Source organism: Primulina tabacum, chromosome 5 (assembly GCF_025594145.1).
Source record: "Primulina tabacum isolate GXHZ01 chromosome 5, ASM2559414v2, whole genome shotgun sequence".
Classification (NCBI taxonomy): domain Eukaryota; kingdom Viridiplantae; phylum Streptophyta; class Magnoliopsida; order Lamiales; family Gesneriaceae; genus Primulina; species Primulina tabacum.
Window position 1 is genome coordinate 20460375 of NC_134554.1, and position 8551 is coordinate 20468925.

Here is an 8551-nt window from a genome sequence, read left to right on the forward strand (position 1 = left end):
ATTTTGGGGTTTGTACGTTTTAGGATTTTTATGCATTAGTTGGTAGTTACGAAAATTATTTAGCTTATTGTTGGAACATTTTATGTTCGCAATCTTGACTTAAATGTTAACAAAACTTGTTATTTTGTTACTAATTGTTTATCGTAATGCGCATGATACTGTAACTGATCACGAGCCTAACTGATCAGTTATTTCATCTAACTGAAGCTTTCGAGAACGCCAACTGATAGTGTCAATTGATTGTCCAAGCTGAATCAGTCCAACTGATGCATCGAAGAACAGTTCTACCGATTAATCAGTTGTTAGGTAATTCAGCAGAAGACCTTCAGAAGTCCGGCCAGCTGATGAAGTACTCAACTAATGGAAAGTCCAACTGACCAGTTCAACTGAACCAGTGTAACCAGTTAAGCTGACGAGCCAACTGATTTCACCAGACCAGTTCAAGACAAGTTCATTCTGAACAATTCAAAGCAACCGTCAGGAATCAATTAGTATGGAGAACACGACAAGCTTATTCAATGGAATCTAGTTGTGCACAATAGGTAAAATATATGTACTATCAGTAGTACAATTAATGGAAGTTGCAGCAAAGATTAAAGCCGAGAGATTCCTAGAGACTTGTCGGAAAAGTCGAGACACAGTCCTAAGAACGAATTCAAGCTGGAACGGATAAAATTATTGAGTCTCACTGTACGATCAGTTTTCCGCCTTTATATAGAAGATCAGTGGAGACGAAAACAAGAGAGGAAAAACAAGAAGAGAAAGCATATAAAGAACACATCAATTCAAGTGAGAAAAGGGCACGCTTAATGCTTATCAGCTTTCAAGAATCAATCAACTCAGAGGGACACTTCAACGTGTTATAAGCTTAGTTTAGAAGCTCATTTCCCTCAGTGTGTGGTAACACATTTCTGGTGTATTCCTTCTTTAGTTCCAACACACACTCACTCACTTTCAAATACCGTCTTGCACAAAGACGTTAAACTTTTGTATGTAGTCTTTGACACACAGACGTTAAACAAGTGTTGGCTGAAAGGTGTTGCCTTCAGTCTAGGCTAGGATTTCAGTTAAGGCATTAGTGTAAGTTCTAAGCTGAGAGGGTTTGTACAAGTAGTTGTATAAATCAAAGTCTTCTAGTGGATCTTACCCGAGGTGGTAGAAGGGGTGACGCACGAGCAGTTGAAGTTTCCGAACATCCATAAACATATCTTGTGTACTTAACTGATTAACTAATGTTTTCAAACTAACTTGATCAGTTAGAGCATCCGTCAATTCTGTTTTTACCATAACCGAACTGACATATGCGACAACTGATTCTTTGCTTTTCAGTTATTCAGTTCACATAAGTTAAAATATTTTCTAATTTTTTAACAGGTTTCTTCACGAAGGATTACTTCGAGTTTTTTCCGCCTGGTTTTTAAACCAAAATCGATTTAATTCATCAGTGTTAACATTCTTAGAACACGAGTTATTGCAGCTCATTGGAGAATATTTTGTTTGAAACACATCAAGGTGCACAAAACACGATCTTTCAATTGGTATCAGAACTAGTTCTTCTAAGAAGAACATTTGAAGAAAACTGTGTTTTAAAATATTTTACTTTAAAATAGTGTTGAAAGCTATTTAAAAGTATTTCATACTATTTTAAAAAATATTTGAAAATATTTATCTATCATTCATTGCGAAGGGTTGAGAGGATTGGATCTGCAAGTAACATTGTCGCCACTTCTCTAGACTCCGAGCTTTGGGGCTTTAATCGGCCTGCAGGGTTCTGAGCTTTACCTATCAAGATGCACAGCTAAATTGTCCTGTGAACAAGATTTCAGCTACAAAGCCTTCCATGTCAGCTGTTCTGCAGACAAAACTCATCCATGCTGGGACGTTGTTTGATTTAATCACAAGTTGTATTCCGCTTGAGCCCAGTTTGAGTCAGCTCGACCAGTTGTGTAGTACAGAAATCAAGTTCAAAGCAAATTAGCTCGTTTCTCTAGCAAATTAAACTCACAAACGATGCAGCATTTCAAGCAGTTAAGACAACCAGTTGTTGGTATATCCAGTTCTATCATACATAAACCAACTGATAACTGATGTTATTTAAAATATGCTATTGTAGTAGAATTTTTTCTTTCAACTGATGTATATACTCAAATGTAAAATACAATGAAGTTTATTTGATTTAATAAACATCATGTTTATGCAAGTTGTATTTCGTTGTGACTGAATGGATATTTCCAAACTTTTTGTATGCATTGCTTGAATGATTATAATATCTGAATTGGTGCTTAGTTAGTTAATTTTTTTTTCAAATAAGAGTTACAAATTCAGTTGTTGAGGGGGAGTTCTCTTACCCTCAAACTCAAGTTGTTTTTAAAATTTTATTAAATTCAGTTCTTGAGGGGGAGCGTTTAACGATGTTTAAATGTACTAACCCTCGAACTTTAAAAGTGTTTTAATTTGTATTTACTGATTTAACTGTTCAAGTTTTATGATCATAAAAAAAGAGGAGATTGTTGGAACATTTCATGTGCGCAATCATGATTTTGATGTTAACAAAACTTGTTATTTTCTTACTAATGGTTTATCGTAGTGCGCATGAAACTGTAACTGATCAGAAGCTGAACTGATCAGTTATCTCGCCTAACTGAAGCTTTCGAGAACGCTAACTGATAGTGCCAACTGATTGCCCAAGCTGAATCAGTTCAACTAATGTATCGAAGAACAGTTCCACCTATTGATCAGTTGTTAGGTAATTCAGCAGAAGACTTTCAGAAGCTCGGCTAGCTGATGAAGTGCTCAACTGATGGAAAGTCCAACTGACCAGTTCAATTGAACTAGTGTAACCAGTTAAGTTGACGAGCCAACTGATTTCACCAGACCAGTTCAAAGCATCAGTCAGGAATCAATCAGTATGAAGAACACAACAAACTTATTCAATGGAATCCAGCTGTGCGCACTAGGTAAAATATCTGTACTATCAGTAGTGCAATTAATAGATGTTGGAGGAAAGATTAAAGCCGAAAGATTCCTAGAAACTTGTCGGAAAAGTCGAGACACAAAGTCCTAGGAACGAATTCAAGCTGCAACGGATATAATTATTGAGTCTCACTGTACGATCAGTTTCCCGCCTTTATATAGAAGATCAGTGGAGACGAAAACAAGAGAGGAAAAACAAGAAGAGAGAGCATATCAAGAACACATCAATTCAAGTGAGAAAAGGGCACGCTTAATGGTTATCAGCTTTCAAGAAGCAATCAGCCCAGAGGGACACTTCAACGTGTTATCATCTTATTTTAGAAGCTCATTTCCCTCAGTGTGCGGGAACACCTTTCTGGTGTATTCCTTGTGCATTGCCCCCCCCACACACACACTCAGTCACTCCCAAATACTATATTGCACAAAGACGTTAAACTTGTGTATGTAGTATTTGACACATAGACGTTAAACAAGTGTTGGATGAAAGGTGTTGCCTTCTGTCTAGGCTAGGAGTTCAGTTGAGGCAGTAGTGTAAGTCCTAAGCTGAGTAAGTTTGTACAAGTAGTTGTATAAATAAAAGTCTTCTAGTGGATCCTACCCGAGGTGGTAGAAGGGGTGACGTAAGAGCAATTGATGTCTTTGATATCCATAAACATATCTTGTATACTTAACTGATTAACTAAAATTTTCAAACTGACTTGATCAGTTAGAGCATCCATCAGTTCAGTTTTTAATATAACTGAACTAACATATGCTACAACTGATTCTTTGCTTTTCTGTTATTCAGTTTACATAAGTTAAAATATTTTCTAATTTTGTAACAGGTTTCTTCACGAAGGATGAACGTCTACTTGTTTTAAAAATTCTACTGAACATTTTTTTTAAAATTCAATGGCCGAAACCTTGCTTACTTAAATTCATAAAATTCGAAACATGCATTTTGTAAAACCAACCCACTGCTGAATAAATAAATTCAGTTAAGATTATGGAAAGAACCGCCAACCTAAACAATCGCCGTTCAGAAAATAAAACATCAAGCATAATAAAATATGTCAAAAATCTCAACACAATAACCTTGTCAACCATTTACAAAAGTAACGTGCTCCCATAAAATCATATATATGCGGAAAAATACAAGGTCCTCGGGTTAGCATGCGCACATCCAACTCCGCCTACTCAGTTCTCGGCACCTCCAATCTCTTCATCAATATGCTCACCTGCATCATTTACACCTAGTGAGTCTAAAGACTCAACACACCTGTACTGGAAATAACAAGTGCATATACATAGCACACAACAGCGAAAATATATTTTAATCAATATACCTTTCATGCATTTTAAAAGCGTAAATGCAGATGTGCCATATGAAATCATTACATGTCCAAACAGTTCATCACTCATCGTTCATCATTATAATCCATTCATCATTTATATCATTTCCTTTGGTGAATTCAGTTCATTAGTTGTGACTGTCGTACATCATTCATCATTTACGATGGATTCATCATACATAGAACCGCGATACCCGAAGGCTATTGGACATCAGTGACAGTATTATCCATCCACTGTGTCTAGGCCTCATCATTATCATTTACATATAAGTCTTAAGCATTTACATATATTTCGATAGCCACAACTAATTCACATCCTTCAAAATATCATCATTTTCATCAGTCATCAAAATCATGCACATGCGTAAATTTTATTAAAATCAAGCATTTCATAAAATAATAAAAATCATAATCATGATGGATAAACATTTAAAAGCATGATAAATTTGTGCTCGGGGTGCTTCCAGGAATAAATCTCATCCCGGGTTAAAATGACCATTTTGCCCTTGGAAACCCAAAATTACCATTTTACCCCTGGACCTCTAAATTTCGACCTGAAGCTTACCAAAATCCTTAAAATATCCCAAAACATAATTAAAAGTATTTCTTAGACGTAAAATCAAGCTCGTTTCAAAACTTAATCGATTCGTTTTAATACTTGGACCGGAGTCCCGGTTTTATTCTGAATCGAATCGAAACTTAACCAAAATTTTTCTAACTGGAACCATGACTCAAAACTCCATGACCAGCCTGTAACCCATGTGCACAGCTGGATTCCATTTAAGTAAGCTTGTCATGTTCTCCAAATTGATTGAATTCCTAACTGATGCTCTGAACTGGTCAGTTAAACTGGTCTTGAACTGGTGCAGTGAAATCAGTTGGCTCGTCAGCTAAACTAATTTCACTGGTTCAGTTGAACTGGTCAGTTGAGCTCTTCATCAGTTGAACTCTTCATCAGCTAGTCGGGCTTTCTAAAGGTACTATGCTGAACCATCTATAAACTGAACCATCAGTTGAACTGGTATTTGATATATCAGTTTGACTAGTTCAATTTGGGCAATCAGTTGGCACTTTCAGTTAGCGTCTCGATAGCGTCAGTTTTGGCTCAGTAACTGATGAGTTCAAAGCCTGATCAGTTCCAGCTTTCTGTGTACTTAGGTAAATTCATTAGAAACAAAATAACAAGTTTTCTTAATAACAAAATCAAGATTGCAAAAATGAAATGCTCCAACAATCTCTCCCTTTTTGATGATCACAAAACTTGAGCAGTTAAAACGATTTAAAAAAATAAATTTTTAAACATTTAATAGTTCTCCTTCTTTGTTAAAATCAAAAACATTTAAAAACAATTAAGCGAATTTAAAAAATTACAGTTTGAGGGATAGCATATTTGAAACCTAAACACAAAAACTCCCCCTCAAGAACTGAATTAAAACAGTTTAAAAGTATTTTTCAGTTCGAGAGATAATTAAGGAAAACTCCCCTTCAAGAACTGAATTAAAAACTCTCCCTCAAAAATATAAACAGTCACGCGATTTTAAAAATATTTTCGGCAACAATTATTATGCAAGCAGTTAAGGCTACACAGAAACTTGAAATATCAGTTCAATTATATTTAAACTAACTGAATAACAAGATGTTTATTTAAATGAATAAACTTCCCTTGTATTATAATTAAGCGCACCAGTATGTAAGGGAAAAATGTTACTACCCTTAGATGAATTTTAAACAACATCAGTTATCAATCAGTTTGCACATAGTAAAACTAAATGTTACAACTACTGGTCGCCTTGAATGCTTGAAATACTGCATAGTCTCGAGTTCCTTTTCCAGATGAACTGCTAGTTTCTTTGAACTTGACTTCTGTGCTAGCTAACTGGTCTAACTGATGCAAACTGGACTCAACTGATTGCTGAACCACATTGATTACCTCTTCTGATCTGATATGGAAATGAAGTGGCGACGCTTAAGATGATTAAGCTCCACTTAGTTCGTCAGTTTCAACTGGTAGTTGGGTTTCGTCTATTGATCAGTTGAACTGGTAGGATGGCAACTGAAATCTTATCCGCTGATCAATTTTTCCATTTTGCTGTCATTTGAACTGAAGACCTGCAAGCCGCTTAGAATAACAATAAGCAGAATCGAGAGAGTGATACAATGTTAGTTGCAGAGCCAATCATCTCTTTTTTAAGAAACGCGTGAGATATAAAATTTTTAAAAGGGTTTTGAAAACCATTTTAAATACCATTTAGAGACATATTTTAAAATATCAATTTTCAAATGTCCTTAGAACAATTTGCTCTGATACTAATTGTTATATGATTATTTGGGGTTGAAAAGTGTTTATAATGGGGTTAATAAAAAATTTAAGATTTGAAAAATATTTTTAATGAAATGAATCAATTTAGTGATAAACTGAATCTGCGAATCTTGATTGTCGATATCGATCAGTTAACTGAAACAGTGCGGAAATAAACTGAAAGATAGATTGAATACTTGAAAGAAAATAACATGAAGATTTATGGATGTTTGGAGACTTCAAATGCTTCTACGTCACCCCTTCTATCACGAAGATAGAATATTCACTAAAAAACTTTGATCTATACAAATATTTGTAAAAACCTACTTCAGTTTGGACTTAACACTGCCAAAACTTAAATTCTTAGTCATGAAACTTTATCAGTATGCGGCTGATTTGTGTTTTTTTACGCACAACTGATATAAGATAGATCGAATAGAATAACAATAAGTGTTTGTGCTAAAGCTCAGAGTATAGCCTAAATTCTATGGATATATCTGATAAGCGTGAGATCTACTGAGAAAGAATTGATAGCAGTTGTAACTTTTCCTTGTAATATGTAACTTGTCACTCGTTTTGTAACTCTTTCTCAGTTGATCTTCTATGCTATTTATAAGCTTGGGTTTTCAACGATAACATTGATTGTGAAATGACCTCGATTTTTTTTAAAAAAACTAAATCATAAACTCTAAAATGGCTAAATAAAATAACTTAACATTTCTGTAACTTATAATAATTTAACATTTGAAATCTCAAGTGCATAAATAATCTATAAATTGTCAACTAACCAAAAATCATACGTCGACCTTTAAAAAGATAAACTAACAATAAAATAAAGCATAAAAATCTCTAATAAAAATTATCAACATGATCTTTTAAATCTTTTTATCTAACAAGCTAGTGCAGAAAATAAATGTCCCTCGGGAGTGTACTATCGCGCTCGATCCACTCAATCGTCAGCACCTCCCATAATATCATCAAATCCTGCATCATACAAACTTAGTGAGTCTAATGACTCAGCGCGTTCTAAACATGAGTAACAAATAATACATATACATTCACATGCATTTAAAAATCATATTTTTTTATTTAAAATAGCTTTTAAGCATAAATAAAAAATTTATAATAATTTAAGCATAAATAATGTGACGTCTACTACTTTAAAATGCTAATATATATTTTTTACAAGCTCATTTTTCGAAATAATAAATAGTTTTCATGCATGCAACCCTACTGAAAATTATGTCATTTAAAAATAATCGTAAACAATCAACAATTAAAATACAGTAGTCTAAAAAAAATTCCAACTCGGCCCTTAACCATGCATGAACGAAATTAAAACGAGTAAAATACTGGAAATCAACGTCATAGCATAATAATGTATAAAACTGATCTTGTCTACTCAAAGCTCATAAAAACGTGGTGTGCGGAAAAGTGTGGTCCTCGGGTCGTGCGCGCATATCCAGCTTCGCCTACTCAGAGTTCAGCGCCTCCCGTGTCCTCATCCAAGGGCTCACCTGCATCACACACACCTAGTGAGTCTAAAGACTCAACACACCTGTACCGTTAATAGCAAATACATATACATAGTACCCAGCGGTGAAAAATACCGTATTCAACATACAATTTCATGATCATGGAAAAACTTATGCATAATCGTAACCTGTCAAAACATAATAATAACCATGACACATATCATCATATCAACATATACGTGTCCGCTTTCTTAATTTGAATTCCATTCGTTAGCTGTGACTTTCGTATTATCATGTCAGTCGATGGATCCATCTACGTGTAACTGCGACACCTGGCGGCGAGGACATCAGCGACAACATTACTCGCCCACTGAGCCTTGGGCTTACATATCATCGTATTAACGTATTCGTATTAGTTACAACCAACTCCCTTCCTTAAAAACATGTCATCATATTGATCACTTAATAAAACA